The sequence below is a fragment of the Bacillus rossius genome, chromosome 2 (genome assembly GCF_032445375.1).
Source record: "Bacillus rossius redtenbacheri isolate Brsri chromosome 2, Brsri_v3, whole genome shotgun sequence".
Taxonomy (NCBI): domain Eukaryota; kingdom Metazoa; phylum Arthropoda; class Insecta; order Phasmatodea; family Bacillidae; genus Bacillus; species Bacillus rossius.
Window position 1 is genome coordinate 33,544,189 of NC_086331.1, and position 21,320 is coordinate 33,565,508.

At 33.4% G+C, this 21,320-nt stretch overlaps 1 protein-coding gene across 4 annotated transcripts in view; it reads left to right on the forward strand.

Moving 5' to 3' along the window:
* The first annotated feature begins 4,738 nt into the window (after positions 1-4,738).
* The window catches only part of LOC134529224 (uncharacterized protein K02A2.6-like), a 57,045-nt gene continuing 40,463 nt past the window's right edge, over positions 4,739-21,320 (forward strand). The window contains exons 1-2 of one of the 4 annotated variants that reach the window (XM_063363102.1): positions 4,739-5,397; positions 12,894-13,024. The gene's annotated coding sequence lies outside the window, so the exon portion shown is untranslated. The remainder of the gene's footprint in view (positions 5,398-12,893; positions 13,025-21,320) is intronic. The other 3 variants (XM_063363100.1, XR_010074501.1, XM_063363101.1) reach the window with 3 other exon arrangements.

Here is a 21,320-nt window from a genome sequence, read left to right on the forward strand (position 1 = left end):
AATTACTTATTGATAAATTATATAATTTGGGAATTAGATGTGTAGTCAATAAATTGTTGAAGTCTTATCTCACAAACAGAATGCAGATAGTTCAAGTTACTAGAGTCAATAGTAACAATATATTAGAGTCTTATAATTCCCTACCTAAACTTATGAATGTAGGAGTTCCTCAAGGTAGCATTTTAGGGCCACTTCTTTTTCTGGTCCATGTAAATGATCTATGTTATCATTTTACCGATATTCCTATCATTTCTTTTGCAGATGATACTTATGTACTGGTTAAAGCCAATCCAGCTTCTAAACTTGATGCTCTGGTTATGAATACACTACATACATTAAACTCTTGGTTTACAAATAATAAACTGCTACTGAATTATGGTAAAACAAATTTTATCTTTTTTTCCCTCTAAATTAAAATCAAATAAACCAAATACTCTGTTAAAAAATACTAACTTAAATTTTGTGGCACTTTCACGATTCCTTGGACTTGAGATTGATGAATTTTTATCATGGGACGAACATACGTTTGGTTTGCTAAATAAATTAAACAGTATGTGTTATATGTTTAAAGTACTTTCTCATATAACTACCAAACAATGCCTATGGTCTGCCTACTTTGGCTATGTTTATTCTTTAATAAGCTATGGAATTATGTTTTGGGGTAGTAATAGACATCATCTACAATCAGTTTTTATTATACAAAAAACATTAATCAGAATTATACTCCACATGAAACGTTTGGACAGTTGTCGTAATATTTATAAATCCTTAGGTCTTCTTACTGTGCCCTGTATTTATATTTACAAAGTATTATTGTTTTATTCATAAAAACAAATTAATTTATATAAAAAATACTAATATTCATGAGCATTTCACGCGAATTAATGCAGATTTTCATCTGCAAAGGGTTCATAAGAAAAAAAACTTTACAGTCAGTTAGAAATGTTGGTATTAGGTTATTCAATAAATTACCATCAGTTCTAAAAAATATGGACCAATATAATTTATTTAAAAAGGAATTATTTCTTTATTTATCACATAAGGCTTTTTATAATATAAATGATTATGAACAGGAGGTAGCTTCGTAATTTTGTTTTTATGTATTACTTTTCTTTTATATATCATATTATCTAAATAGGTGCTTATTCATGGAAGTGCAGCTGTTATATTATATTATTTTAATATTGTAATGCTTTTAATACTGTTCTTGTACCTGTTTGTGTGTTTGTATTTATGTTTATTTGTAATTTTATTTTGACATATTCTATACCATTATGTACGGTCTATTGAATGAAATAAAAAAAAGTGGATATTATTTACATAGTATTCAAAGCAGTTGAAAACAAATTAATATAATTCAAAATGTCAAAAATTGGCAGCATGTTGACACTTAACAATTTTTCTAACGACACGTATATTGAGGGTACAAGCCCAAGCCATAATTTTTAAATAAGATTTGACCGACTGGTTTCCCAGTTAATAGGTACCCTGAACTTATAATGATGACTGGAGGCCCATATCACAAATAAACACTAAACAAATTATACTTACTTATTAAGAGTGCTACATGTAGAGTTTATAAAAAAAAATGCCTTTTTTAAGCATTTTTCTATAAAAAAAACCTGTTTTATTTTACAAAAAACAAAAAAAAAGTATTTTTTTCACAATAAAGATTAACTGTAAAGTATGAGCTACAGTATATAAAATAATAAAAAAAACCTGAAAAGTGGGGGGAAAAAAACTAGGGACAAAGTTTTTTTCTAAAAAAAAAAAATTTATTTTTGAGAGAAAAAAACACATGCTTTTTTTCATTTACAACACTAGCTACATCTCTTCTTCGCATGTTTTAACCAATTAGAAATAATGATGGACACTTCAGTCTCGGTAGCAGACGGATAATGGAAACGAACCACCCCTGAAACAAATTTTTGAAGGTAAATGAGTTCCACATGAAATAAATATTGTTTTGTTACAGGGAATCAGTGCCTATACTACAAACATTTATTTTGGTATTTTGTTGCTTTTACGTTATATTTTAAGGCCTGATATCACACGGGGTTGCATTATGACAAATTTTCTAAACTCACTATTACAATAATTATAAATGCAGATGAATTTACTCAGTATGTGAATGGCCAAAGAAAAAATTGAAATTACAAGGGGTTTAGCATATCTAAAAACTTCGGAAACATCAGGTCACAGATTTACCATTCTTGGACGTTGCAGAGGAGGAACAGATCCAAAAGGAGTGGCAAAAATAGAGTGATAACTGTAATTGAAATCTTCTGCTAATACCAACTCTCGCTTGCTTCATAATTTACTGCACAACAATAATTCCCATGGCAGCAAAATCAAGCTACACATGAAATTGTTCCTCAGCTGTACACAAATACACATCTGTTTATACTTGACTAAGACACTGCAATTATTAATTTTTTAACTAATTGAAAATTTTTTTTGGCTAACCAAATTAATACTGGCTACTCACTCATAACAACATGTGAAAGTTCCAATTTTCTGAAATTTTTCTTCCCTTTTGCTCCCCACCAACTGTACTCTGCAGCCAGTTGATTTGTCAACATTCTTTTGAACAAATTTGAGACACTTCCTTGCAAGTGATTTCCTCTAATTACCTTCAGCGATAATACGCCGTTTTTAGTCAGCATGTAAAAGTAATTCTGTACAATTCATTTTGTACGTCATGATCACAATATTAATATCACAGTAAAAGTTTCGTATTGCGTATCCAAGGAGATACCTTCATTATGATGGCATGTTTTTCAAGTATATTTAATGCAGCTGCACTAACCTAACAAACCATGCTAAATCACAACAGCAAGCATCATGCACCACAGCATCAATATTTACAGGATCGTGTCCTCAGGATCAAGTGATCTCCTCGGATACGTAATACGAAACTTTTACCAATATTACAAATAAATGTGTGACATCATAAGAATAATAGTTTATATGAATTTACAGTACCTACGTGCATTAAAATATGGTAAAACTGGAGAGTAACGATATCTGTTAAAAAAAAAAATATATATATTAAAAATCCCAAAATAGTGTCATTTTGTGCTACTTGACTTCCTCTTTTCATTAAAGGCGGCGGAGATAAGAAATTCCAAATTATTAGGAGATATCGCCGTTTTTGTATAACTGGAGAGTAACATTGTGTTTTTTTAAGGAAATACAGCTAATCTACATATTTACCCAAATATTACCCACAATTCTTGTATTGATACTGCAATGGGATTTTTTAATGGTAGCACATCAGAACTTCAAAGTATCATTTCAGTAGGTTAAAGTGAGCTACTGCCCCTATTTTACCTGTAACCGTTTACCACTGCAACAGGAATCATAAAACATGCATTATTCCGATTTCCTACGTAACAACACGCAACGTAACGTACCCAACCTAAATTAACCTTTGTTTGTTTGGTATCGTATTCTACAATACGCCTGCAAATGCTTTTAAAAACTAACAAAATAAGTCCTCAGTATAGTATTCACAAAAAGTGACGGGAACTTTAGTGTACACAAGTCAAACATTTTATATTCGAAAACGGCCGCACGTGAAGTGTGTCTATGGAGGTTATGTATAGAACATGGGATTCGCGAATCCACAAAATAAAATACTCTTCATCATTCTAAACATAACAAACAAAACTGCATTAAATAGTACATAGCGTTACAAATCTAAACTTACCAAACTAGTCCAGAACCACAGAATTCAGAACGCCAATAATATTCCAAAAACACGCCATTAACCGTAAATGACCAACTGCGCAGAAACAATTCAAACATCCGTTTAAATCTAATTAAAAAAAATACTTATTACATTTAGTAAAAAGGACAATGAACATTTATTAATGTAATATTATTATAATTTTACATTAATTAATTATACTGTTATTATTTTCTAAAACGGAACATGATGGTCGAAAGATAGACGTCATGCCGACGTCCTGTAGGCGACTCGAACCTCAGGGAAACTGAAAAACACGTCGCTCCGACGTGGACAACGTACACTTACTTCATGGTTTCAAAGACCACGTCGATTCGACGTCGGTTTTGGTGACGTGACCACATTTCGACATTACCACGTCGATGCGACGTTTCTTACACCAAGTGTGCTGTATGGGAAGTGATGATGAACTAACTAATATTTAATTATTGAATTATATATAGGTCCTAATGAACATACACATTCTTAAGCAATATTAGCATACAATCTTACTTAAGAGTTTTTATTAGTTTTTCTATGTATAATTGTAAGGTAACAAATTAGAAGAGTAATGGGTCTTTTTTCATAATAATTTACGTAATTTTGTGGCTTGTACATAATAACGCATTTTTTGTTGATTATTTCTTTAAAAAAAATTTTAATTTGTATATTTATAAAACGGTATTTTATTCACTAAAATAAACACATTTCATAAATAATATTTCTTAAACTAGCTATAAAAAAATCCTTTCATAAATTAAATTTTTTTCGATTATAGTGTATGTTAAGAAAAGAATAAAAACCTGTCATATACGCCATTTTACCCAATTAGGTAAATTATTGTTTTATTTACTCATTTGATGTATAATAACCCAAAAAGGATAATAATCTAGGCGTTCACAACACTGATCATTATAAAAAATAACTACTATAACATACAAAGAAGATCGCCTGCAGTAGCGGTAACAAAGCGAATGAACTATCTGTGACCTGTCTTCTTTGAATTCGAGTTGGGAGCGGACGAACTAAAAGAGCGACCTAGTTCGCCAAGGAGCTGCGAACTAAAAGGAGCGCTCCCGGTCGCGAACTATTATGCGCAAGTCTAGTATAAAGCTATCATCTGAAAATGTTTCATTGCAGTAAACATTTGCAGCGATCAAGAGTCAACATTTTTGTAAAGTCAGTATCCGTTAGACGTCTGAAATTTCAGCTATCCGACCCGAGCAGATAACGATAGCCAGCCAAAAAGACCAGCGACAAAGCCGTAATTAATACCCGAAAGGGAGAACGAGTGACGACTTTTGATAAGAGCCAGATCATGTGCACAGAACTAAAAGAAGGAGATCGGAATAAGAACGAACTAATGAACTGAGGAGCGAGGGATCTGGGAACTAGTTCGCGTAGTTCGTCTGTGGGAGCGCTCTTCCGAACTAGTTCGTTCGCGAACTACACAAGTCTACTGCAAACATTATGTATGCCATTATCTATGGGCTAAGGTTTGGTTTTTAAATGTGATCTGGTAAATTATGCAGTAAAACTTTTGATTTAAGTTTTGAGAAATACTTAGGTAGAATGGGTAATTTTCAATGAAATCTGAAATTTCCGTTGAATCATCTTACTTTTTATTCATTCATAGGCCTACGTTGTACATTCTTTGAACGGTATTGGTGAGTACTTCCAAAGCCGCAAAAAATAAATGGTCATTTTGAGCACTCAGTGTTGCTTGAGTATCCCCCAAATGAGCGTTTGGCATGTATATAAGAAGAAGGATGGTTACGAAAATAACATAGTAATTTTTGTAGATGACTATAAAATAGACATGTTGGTTAAGTCTCCGAGACACAAATCACATATCCAAGTTTATTCCTTGATCCTGTGGTATTAGTTGATGCTTTCTGTTTTAATTTAGTATGTCAAAAGATCCTTCACATAAAAACTTGTGATATAAAAATAAAAAATCGTAAGTTGAATATATAATATATATTCCTTTTTATTCAACTTAAAATCTTAATTTATTGTTGTATCACAAGTATTTGTTACATGCTGGATCTTTAGATGTAATAAATTAAAACAGCAAGCATCGGGTACTATAGATCAATATTTATAGGATCATGCCAACAGGATCAAGGAAGAAACTTGGATACTTGATACCTACGGAACAATTTACAAAATTGTAATCTTTTTATTGTTTGCAAACAAATAACAAAATTCTTGTAGCATGGTGCACCTTACTATCTCAAAAACAGACATCTATCAGTTGGCATGGTCTTATTCCACTTTGTAACATCTGTACAACCTCTCGTACCTTCAAAAATCTGTAATTGTTTTTCATCAATCATAAAAATAAGCAGCTTATATCGTTCACATCAACATAAATAGATGTAACAATTTTAAATGGCCAATTTTAAGATTGTTTTGCTAAGAAGATTGTTTATGATGTTTGTTTACACCATTATGGCAGTGACTTTGTGCAATTTGAATAAGTAAAAATTTCCACTAGACTTAACATAACTTGTTGGTATTGTGATCTATTTGAATTTATGTTTAGCCAGGATATTTCAGCTTACTAAATTAAAACGGCAAGCATCATGTACCACAGGATCAATGTATACAGGATCATGCCATCAGGATCAAAGGATTTAACTTTGATACATAATGTGGAACAATTAATTACCCTATTTACAATAAAACAGCTTACTTCGTCTTTTCAATGTGCTCTGAGCTGACACAACTGTTACCTGCTACAAACCAAATTTTTCTTTTGCGTTTCATCATGTAACCTTTACACCTGTAGTTGTTTTATCCTAGTTGTGTGTTTTTGGTTACTTTCCAAACCAACAACACTATATGTAACATTCCTAACACATGTGGTCCATTTGTCAACACACTTATCTTTTAACACTTCACAGTTGGCAACATTTGTCACCTCAAATTATGCCACTGTGACCCTTTCCCTTTCATAATGAACACTTGCATACTTTTCAACCAAAAAAAAAACTCTGAATAGGATTTGCAAGATCAGGCTGCAGAATTGCCAGCATTTTCTACACCAACCTCTCAAAAGCACGTCATTTACTACCACTGGCAGGAAATTCAGCAACATTGCTATTACTTTGCAACTGAGGGTTTTCCTCAATTTGTAAAATTTCATGTTTGTTTTTCAGTTATCTTGCTTATGACCGAAACATTTTCTTGATCAATACTATTTTCCATTTCCTCTGTTCGTACTTTGTTTGTAACTTTCATTTTATGTTATATTATACCAAAACACCTAAACAAGTATATCTGATTATAAAGCTTAATAAATATTAAACATAAATGTTTATAATATGTATATGAGGGGGCACCCAAAAAACCCGAATTTTTTATCATAAAAAATGTATTACCTTTTTTACAAAATTCCTTCAGTTACCTTCAAACTACTCTCCATTAGTTGCGATGTACTTGTCGAGTCTTCTTTCCCACTGTCTGAAGCACCTCTGGAACTCTTCAGCTGTTTTTACAGCCTCCACATCATCAAATCGCTTCCCTTTTAGATTTTTCTTCGTTCTCGGGAACAGGAAAAAGTCGTACGGGGCTAAGTCTGGCAAATACGAAGTGTGGGGAGCATCAGACCACCACTGATTGGCCAAATAGCTGTTCACTCGTAAGGCCTGTGTGCGATGGGGCATTGTCGAGATGAAGAAACCACTCACCTGATCGCCAAAGTTCCTGGCGTATTCTCCGCACATCATCTCGCAAATATTTAAAACGTCCAAATAAAAGCGCTTGTTAACAGTCTGGCCAGGGGGAACAAATTCTCGGTTTACATTTCCACACACATCAGAAAAGACAATCATCATCTTAACATGCGATCTCACTTGTTTTGCTTTTTTTGGTGTGGGGGAATTGGGAGTCTTCCACTGGCTTGACGCTTGCTTTGGTTCTGGGTCATACCCGTAACACCAACTCTCATCACCAGTAATGACTTTGGTCAAAAAGTTTGGATCACTTTCAATCTCTTTTTTCAAGTCCTGGCTCAAATTCAATCAAATGTTTTTTTTTATCCTGTTTGAGAAGGCGAAGAACAAATTTAGCGGCAACACGTCTCATTTGCAAATCCTCAGTCAAAATCCGCTGGCACAAGCTCCAATTCACTCCTGTCTCTTCTAAAAATTTTGTCAATCATGAAATGACAATCCTCATTGATTTTTTGGTTGATTTTTTTCATTATTTTCATTGTTTCGAGTTATTGATGGGCATCCAGAATGAGCATGGTCTTTAACACTTATCTCACCACTTTTAAAGCACCTAAACCACTCGAAAACTTGTGTGCTGCTCATAGCATCCTCATTGAAAGCCTGTTGAAGCATTTGGTAAGCTACTGTTGCCAATTTTTCAAGTAGGAAACAAAATTTCAAACATATCTTTGTTCTTTTAACTCTGCCATAACGAGTTCGTAGGCAGAACATGACAACAGTAAGAGAAAAACAACACTACAATCAAATGTTAACCTACAGACTGATGCTGTCTGGGCCAGTTCTGTTAGATGGGACCTTTTGTTTGGAACTCATCACCATTCTGTTCTTCTTGTGCTCCCGACTGCAGTTTAGACAGAGTCAAGTTGGGAGGAGGTTTGGAAAAGATAGTTGTGATGCAAATGGCAATATTGATTTCAAAATTGTTCAGATAAATATGTAATGGTCAGTGTGCCATTATAACTCAAAAATGGTCATATTTTACTTGTGGGTTACTTAAGAAACATTTTTTCGCTTTACTATCAGATATTGTTGAAGCAGGTAATATCAAACTATTTATCTGAACAAATACAGCCTTCTATTGATAACAACTTTCTGGCTTGATATGAAAATGTAATCAAGTGCCTAGTTTCAAATCAGCATAAGAAGCTAGTAGGTCAGTATTCATCTGTAACCAATCTTTTCTCAAATTTATTTCATAAATAAATAATTCCAATCAATATATTAATTTTTAAGTTAATGTAAATAAAGTTAAAATAAAGTGGGTTTGTTTGGGTTTTTGATTAGTGGTCTTGTGAAGAAAAAAACATTTTAAACATATTTGAGGATAATATTTTTTTATTAGGGAGTATGATCAATATTTTTAAGTTTCTTTAATAGTTATTATTAATTATAAATTAATTATTTTGGTAAATATGTAGTGTACGGATTAGCGTCAAAAATTTTTTTAAAAATCTGAAATAACTTTCATTATATGCTCTTTTACGTCCTTTTCATTACAGCCTGCGGAGATAAGAAATTCCAATTACTTTTGGAGATATCGTCGTTCTTATTTTTCAATACAAGACCTATGTAATCATTCGACCGCCGCCATTTTATATTTTGCCGTGTGTGCGTGAATGCCTAAATAACTGAAATTTTCCATTAGGTAAGGTTAGTTACATTATAAATACTTCAAAATAAACAGAAATTAAAAATAATATCAATTAATTTTACTTGTTGTATAGTTTTAAGTATTTATAATGTAACTGACCTGACCTAACCTAACAAAACGGGACAAAGGTAGATTAGGTCAGGTCAGCTACATTATAAATACTTTGAAACTGAACAGACATTAAAAATAATAAAATTAATTTTAATGGTTGTTTAGTTTAAAAGTATTTATAATGTAGCTGACCTGACCTAATAAACCGGGACAAAGGATGAACAGTAGGAACTCACGTAATTTTCTTTTTACATGATGTAGTCGTTCACGTGGGGGACCTAAGATGCACATAAAGTTCTGCCATTCCCGATTACACCCGAACAATTCACCTTCAGCCAACTTCGGGATTTGTTTTATTTTTGCGCAGGAAAAATGAATTCGAATATTAAAAGTGGTCGGTTAGGTTAGCTACATTAAAACACTTTAAAACACTATGGACGGTTAGTTAGGTTAGTATAGCTACATTAAAATAAACAGAGAAATATAAATATTAATAAATAAACCAGAGGTTGGCCGAAAGTGAATTGTTAGGGTGTAATCGGGAATGGCAGAACTTTATGTGCATCTTAGTTTTCCCCGTTCACGTACGTCGCAAAAAAAAAATCATACTTGTAAACAAGCAACAATGGTGAATGAATGCTGCATGAGTGCACAGAATGAAAATTTAAAAATTCGATATCTCCTAAAGTATTTGGAATTTCTTATCTCCGCCGGGTTTAATGAAAAGAGGAAGTTAAAGAGCACAGAATAAAAGTATTTTCGGAATTTTAAAATATTTTTTTTACAAATATCGCCCAAATATGAAAATTAAAAAATTCGATATCTCCTAAAGTATTTGGAATTTCTTATCTCCGCAGGCTGTAATGAAAAGAGGACGTAATAGAGCATATAATGAAAGTTACTTCAGATTTTTAAAAAAAAAATTTGACGCTAATCCGTACACTACATATTTACCAAAATCTGTGTGCTAATTGTATGATAATGTTTGAAAAATAACAGAGATGTGATTTAATTCACTGTACCAAGCTATAAGAGGAGAGTGATTCAATGGTCTTGTGTATTGTGTCAGTATTTAACACTAAGTGTTAACAATTGAAAGACTCTTAATTTTTCAGATTTGAATGTAAAAAAATATTTAGTCCAAAATGGGCAGCTTATACTCCAGATCGTTAGAAGACAATTTGAAGAAAAATCAAGAGTTTTTCACAGAAATGAACAAGATTACAGTAAGTGTAAATTTAGCATGATTTATAGTACATACATACAATATATACAAGAATATTTTACTTTGAAAGTAAATTTATTTATTGCTAGTTACAAAATTAATTTTGATTTTTTTTTATTTGATATTTTACACTTGCAATTTGGCTTTCACCCGGTGGGCTTAGTTCTGTAGTTGTTCACCCCAGCACTTGAATTTACTTCAATTCTTATCCGTAACTTAATTTAAGTTAAAGCCATTATAAAGCGAGGTGGCACAGTGATATGGATCGGGAATTGTATTCTGAAGGACCCAAGTTCGTAGTCAAGTCCAGTCATCTTGATTTTAGCCTTCTATCTGGTATGATCTCTGAGAAAAATGTGAAACCAAACCATTGCAAAGAATTTGCCTGCTGCAGAAAACCAAAACTGTGACAGACAAAACTATTGAAATTTTGTGCTAATTTATTTACAGCCTGTTTCTTTGTACACCTATCCCTCACTTAGCGCGTCTTCAGTTTGCGCGGATTCATTTAGCGCTATATGAATTTTACTGCCCCAGTAAATTTCAGTTAGCACAAAACCTCGACAGGCAAAATACAAAAAAATTAAATCAAGCACGACGCCAAGTAGTCAGTTTCAACTTCTGTAAACAACAGATGTGCCGTGGGATACAGTTAGCTAAACAAGGGGGGGGAACAGATGCGCGCGCAGGTGTGTTTATGCTATCGGCTGTTGTACAAACATCTATGGCAAGTTAAATGGGCATTATGGAGTGTAAAGGACCAAATGTTTTTACGTCCGCGCGTTTGCCGCCGTGCCGTACCGTTGTCACCGGGCCACAAACCGGGCCGTGAACTCAGTCTAACCAGCGGCAGGGATTTCACTCAAAAGCAACGTCTGCCCGTTCAGCTGCTGGTAACTGTACGTGCTTAATCACTCATAATGCATAGTGTTCAAGTATTTGAGACAAAACGAGAAGTATTACAGTGCGCAGATTGTCATGAAGGCCACGCTTATGTTGGTCACACTTTAGTTTTAAGCAAGTCAACTGTGCGCATAATCGTACAAAATAAGGACTCTTACCAAAAGTTTATATACATAAGTCTGATGCTGTTGGTTGTACTAGCGGGAATATTTTTGACATTTGATACCGGAACAGAAATGAACAGATGATTCACGTGGAAAAGGTTGCTAAACGAATGTTGCAATGAAAAAAATAATCATTGGCCTGACAGGATTGGTGTAAACCAGGTGGTGATACACGAATAAGCACTTTAATTTTTAAAAAATTAAAATATAATTATCCGGACAGTACTACCTATCGGTTTCACTGTCAGTAAAGAATGGTTGGGAAAGGTACGCGACGTGATTTGATGGTCACGCCCGGGCGGGCAAGTCAGCCAGCCGACTGATGATAAAGTACATATCCACGTATCTCCTGTTACGCGGTGTCGTATTTGTCATATTAAGATAAATGGTGTGACATATTTATAGTTGAGTTTTATTCAACACATTAATATTACGTAAAGTATATTTTCCTACACAATTTTGGAACACATTAAGTAAATAAATAAACTTGCTATTTATGGAAACTAATGCTTCAGAATACACGATTTTGAATTACACGAGCATTTTTAGGAACAAATTACTTGTGCTAAGTGAGGGATAGGTGTATAGTACTTAAATACAGTTGTGGAAAATATTAATATTTTATTGTAAAATTAACATAACTTGAAGTAGAATAAATGGTAAAATGTAATAGACATCATTTACTAGACAAACATGCTACAGATTATTTTATTTCTTCTGTAAATGAAAACTGTGTGTGGTATGGGCATTTGTAACTTATAAATTTCTTTATTTTCCTATTGTAAATTTATTATTACATCACAGTATCATTTTGCCGGTACGTCCAGTCATGCCATGTAAACTGATTTAATTACATAGATATCTCAAAATCTCCATGTAAGGTAAACCACTGTAGCTATTATAATTTTATGCGACAAAGTTTGTGGAATGGGTGTTGCAGGTTTTTCTTTGTTTTTTTGTTCAAATTTACATTTTTTATTCTATAAATTGAAAAATTAATGTTGCACTTGAACTTACTTTCTTCAGAGTTTTTTTTCTTTATTTTATGGCAAACCAGTTATCATAGAATAAAGGGGAAAAATATGAATTGATATCCAAAACTTTAACCTGGTACCAAAAACTTAAAGGATTTTGAAATTTCCAACTTTTCCCTTGCCTCTTTAAAGAAATTATACTATTGTTGTCCATTATCATTGTTTTTTCTATGACATCCAGTGTAATCCATCAATGGCATTATTCCATTAAATTGTTTTCTATTATACCATTATATGTCCTAAATTAGATGCAACAAAACATTAATATAAATTTTAAAAGGTAATGACTAGGCTCACTTTCTTTATAGAATGACTCTAAAACGCTTTAAATTTTTTTTATGAGCTTTGCGGTATTGGATTTACTATGTGTACTAGTAGTACTTTTTTTGTTTTAGGTTGAGCGGCAGATTCAAATGCAGAATCAGATGCGTATGCGGTTATTTGCAATGCAAGTAGCACGTGCTCGTGAAATGCTGTACTGGTTTGGTTCTTTTTACTTGCTTGCAACTTTAGGAATGGTAGCAGGGTAAGCACAGTTTACTATTCCAAAAAATTCAATGTGTGTTACTGAGCTTAAAATGACTACCTTGAAGAAAACATATTGAAAATATATTGTCATTTTTAGTGGCATGACTGTTTAATAAATAGATGGGATGGCTCTCACTCATGTAGTACTTATTCTTCCATTTTCATTTAGCAGAAGCAGTTGGAAGATATTAAAATTAATTATCTTTGAAATGAAACATTAGAACACAATTTCTGAGTATGCATCTGTTTATTCTATTGTGTATGTTCAGTATAAACATTTTGGTTATTGCATGTGATTACCAGTGTCTGTTATAAAAAAACTTCACTGGAATTTATTATAAATTATATTTTTCAGTGGGCTCATTTACAAATTAAGTCAGAATGTTTATACTTTTATTATGTGTTCATAATGTTTTTACCAATGCTCGACATCACAAACCAGATAGTAAAGGATTTAACTGTATAATTTGTATTTCTCTGTAAGTCACATTTGCTCCTCCTTGTGTACAGTGTCATTCTCTTCTTTTTATTAGTTTCTGTAAAGTCACTCCTGTGTAAGGAAGAGTCCTCAACAAGCATATTCACATTGTCATAAATAAAATAATCTACATGCAATTAAAAAAACTAATTGTGTGTTGTGTGTAAATGTTGCATATATTGGAAACTTTACAATGCTGATGTTTTCTTAGGTATGTGTACATATAAGCCAGTTCTTTTAAATAAGTAGAATAAAAACTGCCCAGTATTTATTGAGAGTTAGTTGTAGAAATAATATCAAAATCACACCTATGAACTAAATAACTGTTTATTGAAGTAATAATGAAAATATTATCTGTTTATGTTGCAAGCTTCAAGGAGGCTGATAATTTATTAAACATACATACTGAGCAACCACGAAAATGCATACTGTAGCAAGTGAGAGTGACCATTTTTGCTAACACAATTGCTAGTGTTTGCACATAACCGTAGAAAGTGCAATACTATACAACATCTCCATGACCCGTGCAGAAGAGGTTTGTGGATGGACCAAATGTTTGAAAGGACGACATTCCCGCATTCCTTTGCAGCTCTGTTTAGGGTGAGGATTGAACTTGAGGCGGGGCAGTCATACACAACTGAAGTGAGACACTGGTGCATTCGTACATCAAAGGAGCTAAGAAAAAATGTATTTTATGACAGAAACAATTACGTAACAACATCAATTACATTTTATAATCGGCGCTCTCCTTTAATCCGGCATTCTTTGGTTTAGCACATTCTGTAATCTGGCATTGATCGAACCACTCACATTCAGGTTTGTTAGGGTGGGTTTGGATGTTTGTTCACAGGCAACATGGTACCAGAGACTTTAAACAGTAATACTCATGTGTAGTTTTTCTAGTCATAGAGCAGCCTATTACAATAGGTTTCGAAAGTAATTGTACTGTATATTTATTTTTCTTTACTATTCCCATTAAATCTATGTTGATGTTCAATAATCAGTTAAAATTTCTAATCTGGCTGGGTCGTGGTCTTAAACATGCAAAGTTAAAGAGCCTTTACTGTAACCGGAAAACTGCACTGTCTGCAAGAACACACGTTGAAATGTATGAACTTTGGACAAATAAAATATTTCACAAACTATTTGAAAATTTGGTTAGGTTTGTGCTTGAGTAAACAGCCTTGCACCCAGACAAAGGCTTTAGAAAAAAGACACCATGACTACAATAACATGTCAACTGCAAGATATTTCAAGTTTTGTTCCTCTTTTGTAATTTGGTACTAGAACTTCATTGTGTCATGTAAAATGAAATTATATACCCCTTGGCTTTCATTTGATGTCAGGGCTCTAATTAGCACATTGAGTGTTAATTGGCTACTGAGCAAACTACTATAGCAGGTTTGATCCTTAGATTAAATAGTAATAGGGATTTACACTATCTTTCTAATGCATGAATTATGCAGTAAGCACTGTCTTTGTTTCAAAGTGTACTGTTGTAAGACAGTCAAAAAAATTAATTGAGAAGTTGGGAAATATATATTCTTACTGTCGTTCATCAAATACTGCATCTGATATTAGTGTTATCACTTAGTATGAAAAACCTACATAACTTAAATTTTGCACACTGTATTCTTTAGGCATAGCTTAAAACTTATCACATCACACCTGCTGAAGCAATTGCCAAATAATACTGTAATTTTTATGATGAATGAAACTATATTTTTGGAAGACACTGGAAATGTTTATAGCCGTAACTTACTATTCACAAACTAAAAATTATTTTTGCAATGAAATTTGGTACTTTTTTAAATTACACACTGAAAAATCAACTAGCCACCATCACTTTTATTTTCAGAGATAAGTGGGAGACTAAATCAAGAAACATTTAAAGTACAAATTTAATTGATTTTTAAGAATACGCCACTGTGGGAGTGTTATTATTTAAGATCTTCTGGCCGTCAACAGCACTAATTATCCTTAAGGCAATTGGTGCACGGTAAAAAACTGTCACAGGCCCGAAAACAATGAATTTTGTATCATATGACCACTAAAGAGTCTAGATGCCTATGTGGGTGACCGTTACTATGTAGGGAGGTCAGGAGCTTAGTTCCAGCTCGTCAGTGGCGAGATGGCCTTCATACAGGAATGGTTTCGCTGGTGGTCGCTCTGCGGCCTGCCATCTAGCGGTAACTAACAAAACCTCGAAGATTGTATCTCGCTCTCCCTCTAACACACAGCCGATAAGGTTCTATCGTGCCCGGAGGAGGGAAAGGTTTAGCAGGTTTCTCTTTCACTCATCCTTCGCCATGGGGAGGCGGAATGGATTATTTTTTTGTCCGTAACTGCGCACATGTGTCTGAGAGCTAACCTCTCCACTCCCGCACATCTTCTCACTCAACTCGCTCGTTCTCCCACACTATTTCAATAAATCTTTTCAAATCGTCAACATCAATACTTTAAACCATTGCGCTTCCTACGGATTAATTATATTTCATGCACGTGCCCGAATTCAGCTGCAAAAAAATAAAACGGGTAGTCAATTTTTTCTTCAAAAACCTTCCGAAACACTGTGTGTTAAAAAACATTCTGAAAGCCCATTTTTCTAGATAAATGGAAATTCTAAATCACCTACGCCACAAGGAAACATTGTGCTTTAATATTATGTAAAGAAAACACCTCTTAGTTTTATAGTTATGTAAAGGTGGTGTGATATGTTTTAGATGTCGCACCATCTTATCATCCATGTAGAAGAGTTACCCGAAAAGCTAACAAGACTATTGCCATGGAAATGGAAATATGGTTAAGGAAATATTTTTAAAATGTTTGTAAACAGTAAACAACATATAAAAAATCTTATAACTGTAAAATTAAAATACAAACAACCCTATAGCAAATTTAATTTCAATATGAAAAAGTCTACAAGAATGTTTACAAGAAACGAAATTGCAATAGCAATACAAAAATATCGCAATTTTGTTACATTTTTAACATATATATTATTTTTAATAAAGGCAATAAAAATGACATACTCAATATTTGGAATACAATAAATACCTTAAGCCCTACATAATTGCTGCGATATTCACAATAAATGCTTTTCTTAAATATAGTAATTAAAAAACATCGTAAATAAATTATGAACATACATATTATGGTGAAGGAAAGTGGACACTATCACACTGAAAAATCTTAGAGGGTAGTTTTCCTCATCTTATTTCTTTCTTTGCGTTTTTGGTCTTGTTCGTTAAAATATTTCATGTTCAAATACTTGATACACATATACGTTCTTGTCCTGACAAAACAGTATGTAACTTCTTCTGGATATTTATTTTCAGTAGTTCCGCAAATGATTTTAGTAAGTGATTCAAAAATCCGCTCTTTTTTGCACAAATTGTTGCCATGAACATTATCAAAACACATTTCAGCGATCTTTATTAATTCAAAAAATTCATTAGTGGGACATTTTAAGTTACCCTTTGATTGTACATGTATCCAGCTATCGTCCTCCGAATTGAAATCCGTAGTGCCAAGGTCAGGATATTTATTTCTGAAACGGTGAGCTATATAGCCAGAATCATATTTCAGCCCTTCAAGAGAAATTTCGTCACTTGAAAGGGGCCTGGCCTCTAAATCTAAGTCTATTTCTTCCATGTCAGCAAGATCTATTTCATTTAAAGGTGATTTCTCTTGAAATGTCTTTGTAAAAGACATTTCCTTGCACAAAAGTAGTTCTGTAATTTCATTCTGATATGCACTGTCCTGTTCCATTTCATTTGACGAAAAATCACTTACCAAACACATTTCATCTGTCTTCTCATCCGTGTTTTTCCGTTCAGCAAAAACTGCTGCAAAATGTTTTCACAATATGTAGTTTATAATTCTGTATTTAAAGTAAATGGGCGACAGATACGTATTTTGATGTCCCATACCTCTAATATACGGAGAGAGAAAAAACCACTCTAACACATCTTAGTTCAGTTTAACTGTTAACAAATATTTAGGTTAACAGGTCCTATACATATTTCCGAATGTTTTACTGACTGAGTTATACTGGACATTAATTAAATTGATCGCTGATATTTATACTTTTAAACTAAATTTTGGATTTATCATTTTATGTAAACTCTTATGCGTTAAAAAGTGTAACGCAACACTACACACAGGTAGTGATGTCTAGTGCACTGCCCTATGCACATTAGTTAACAAAAAAATAAAATGAAATATTAATTACTGATAAATAATACCTTGATGTCATGATACAAGTAACACATGCTTATCTGATATTTATCTCAATTAGAATACGAAATAGGAAGACAAAATAATTAACTGATTTTAAGACTGATTTATTACTTACACAGTACAGTGCATTTTGAAGACAAATGGGTCTTAAGAAGCGAAAATCGTACTCGATTAAAGGATGGTATGGTGTTCGGTATATTAAGGTTTCCCTCAAAGTAACGGTTTCACAATGCTTTTAAGATATTAGTTACATCCCAACATAAGTTTAAAGCATTTCTCTTAAGAGTGTGCTTCTTAGCATTAAAATATGTGCCTTAATTATTTTGCAAATTTATCATTGTTATGGTGACGATGTCAGGGGTTTTCGTAATTTTTTTTAGAAATATAGTACTGTATTAGCAACTACGTTAAAAACTGTTATTTTATTCACACAGAGAAAATAAATACAAAATGCTAAAATTTGGCGTTTGTCTTTTTATATACTATATAGGTTTGTTATTATATGTGTGTTGTAACATGTATAAAAATGTTAAATATATTCAACAATATTTGGTAATTATATATATTAAAAAACTTTTATGTACGCGACTTGAAACTACGTGAAAGGTTTTCAGTCAATAAAGGCCTATTCTATGATTTTTTTTAAATTATTAATTCTTATGCAAACAATTAATAAAATTTAAAGTTTCTTACATTGTCAGTATATGCATAGCATTACAGTTATTCCAAACAATTCTCTACCAGTGTCTACCTAAGGTTTGCATGTTACGTTGGTTCTTCTACTAATACACATATATTACAAGAGGTTTGTAATAGATTAAATGAGGAAAGTAAGAATTCGTTTTTATAAACGTTGTGTATGAAATTAAAATTTTGAGACGTATAATAACAAAAAGAAGTGCGTTCCGAAGACATATGTCAGTAGTGTTACCCACTGAAACATTATTCCCACTTCAACTCTCTGTAAAAATAAAAGTATGGGGTTGATTGCATCAAAAGGGGTATATAAATAAAATTTGAGGCTTCTTCCTTATTTCATACGCTGGTGTCCCCCACTTATAATTGCAAACAAAAAATTTTCCTCGATGTTGTAATTTACTTTGCGTATTCACAAAAAATTTTGGCAGTAAATAGGTATTTAATTTTTAAAAATGAAAGCATTCATGTTTCGAAAAAAATATTAAAGCGATGTGGGGAAAAATGTTTACAGATACTTCAGTAAAATTTTCAGTTTGATTGTTTTGATAGTTTCGGAGCTGTTGCGAGTTTAGTTTGGAGGATTTTTCGGCCGCGCGAGGCAAGTTTGGCTCGTTTTCGTTTGCTTCCAGCGTAGGAAGCAGGGAACAAACGCCGATACCCGGCTTCACCTCGCATCCTCTGCTGGCCTTCCCTTGTCCTCTCCAGATGTATTACTGTATATTAGCTCCATGAGCGCGACCTTGACAGACCCTTCGTTTCTTCGGCCTCCTCTCTCGTCCTCCCTCTACACCCCATTCTTCCCCCTCCCCACCCGCAGGCTGCGGCCAGCCGGCCGGAGCTCCGCCGGACAACCTGGTTCCGACAAGCGCCGCCCTCAGCGCCACGTCGCGGGTACATTCTTCCCGGCTACGAGAGTTTTACACGCAGCACTAGAACTGTCACTCCAGTGGGCGTGTTTTGAGTCAGATCGTATCAAAAACAAAAGTATATGAAAATATATACATAACTCAATAGTGTTCTGCCAATTATGTTTTCATTTTCATTTAAATTTATTCTTTAAATTGCTCCTGATGTAGTCCAGCAGTGGTCAATGGAAATTGTCAATATTAAACTGTAATTTTGACGATGAAATTTTTTTTTCTTACTTTTATAGGTGCAGAAACCTATTCGTACACTCGTTTCTTGAACTATACTTAAGTTTAACATAATTATGTGTTTTCTAAATAATTCTGGCTTGGAATAAAAATAAATGCATTTAAAATGACATAACTCAGTAAAAAAAAGTTTATTAAAAATATCCTAGGTATATTATGTCTTAAAAAGAAGCATAAAAAATAAACATGTACAGTTAAATTAGTTTTGTCGTAATATTTTCCATGCACCAATCGCCTTAAGAGCATGCCTTGGAGTCATAATGTAAACTGTGGGTAAGTTACAAACTGTTTTCTGAACGGGAATGGATTATTAAGCTTTGTTAATGTGAGATATTAGTCTGAGAGTATCAAATTCATGATAACAGAAAAAAGCCACCTTATACAACCGTATTCCTTATCACCATGTTCCTTTGCCCGTTAAACAAGCTTGTGCAGATATTCCTTGGAGTAAAGATATGTCATATTGGTCAGTAGTAAAATATAAATTTTTGTTGGCTAAAACTTACTGATATATACTTAACAGTAATGGCCTGGTGTTCATAGCTGACAGACATGTGCATGCAGTCCTTGGTATTCATGAATATACTGTTGTTTGTAACTGTATAGTGCACTAATCAATATTAGTTCTTTTTTATTCAAACCACCAGGTTTTCTGGGAATTTTTATTGCCCCATTATAATCAGATTACTTTAGATCTCGTACAGGACGGCCACGTGAACATTTTAAAATCTTCTCCCAAAAAGACGGGATCCAAAGTAGCTGGAAATCAGGAGAAATCTGTGATGGATGTCTTTAGATTGAAAGAATTAATTAAAACTGTGGAATCGCTCTGCACAAAGGTAGATGACCTCAAGATTGAAAACCTGGTGCTCAACACTTTACTTATCGATTCACTATCTGAAATGGCAGAGTAGAGATTAAGCAGGAACTTTTACAAACCAAGCAAAGTTTGTGTTCTAATAATGATTTTGAAAAATCCTATGGTCATGTACACAAGAAATCCTCTAACAGCAAGAAAATAGAACATGTGGAAACTCCAGGCATGACCTGTAACTATAGTCTGACCTGTGACCTACTTCTGATGCAGAGGGAATCGTGCAACATCATTAGCGGTAAAATTACAACCAGAGTTTCAACGAAGAAGGCTTCACTTTGGTGCAACATGTTGCAAGTCCAAAATCAAGGGAACTCCAATGTGAAATCATTTCTGCAAGAACGAAAGAAAATGCCCAATCAAGTGGGCATTCAAAATATTCAACTCTTAAAATGGTTGCCCAACCTGCCTTCAAAAAACTAAAGCTCTTTTTGCCACTCGATTTGAACCCTCTGTCCAAAAACAGGAGATTGTAGACTATATCACTAAAGAACACAATCCATCTCAAGTCAAAGTGGCTAAACTCTGGACCAAAATTTAATAAAAATGCTTCATTTCATGTCTCAGTTCTGGAAAAGACTTAACAGATTCAACAATATAGTATTCTGGCCCAAGGTAAGCTTAATTATCCCCTTCTATGGGAAACTCCATCCAGAGCAAATTGTCAGCAACCTTTTGTGCACGGAGCCCTTTCTTCCTAAGTCCTAAACTGACAATGTCACTGCATTGATTCCAATCCAGGTGCCCGGAGGAAACTTAGTTCCCACTTAAGCTAATCCCAAGGAGTGGGAAATCACATTTTAAAACTTTAGATGATTGAGAAAAAAATCTATTGAATATTTTAAAA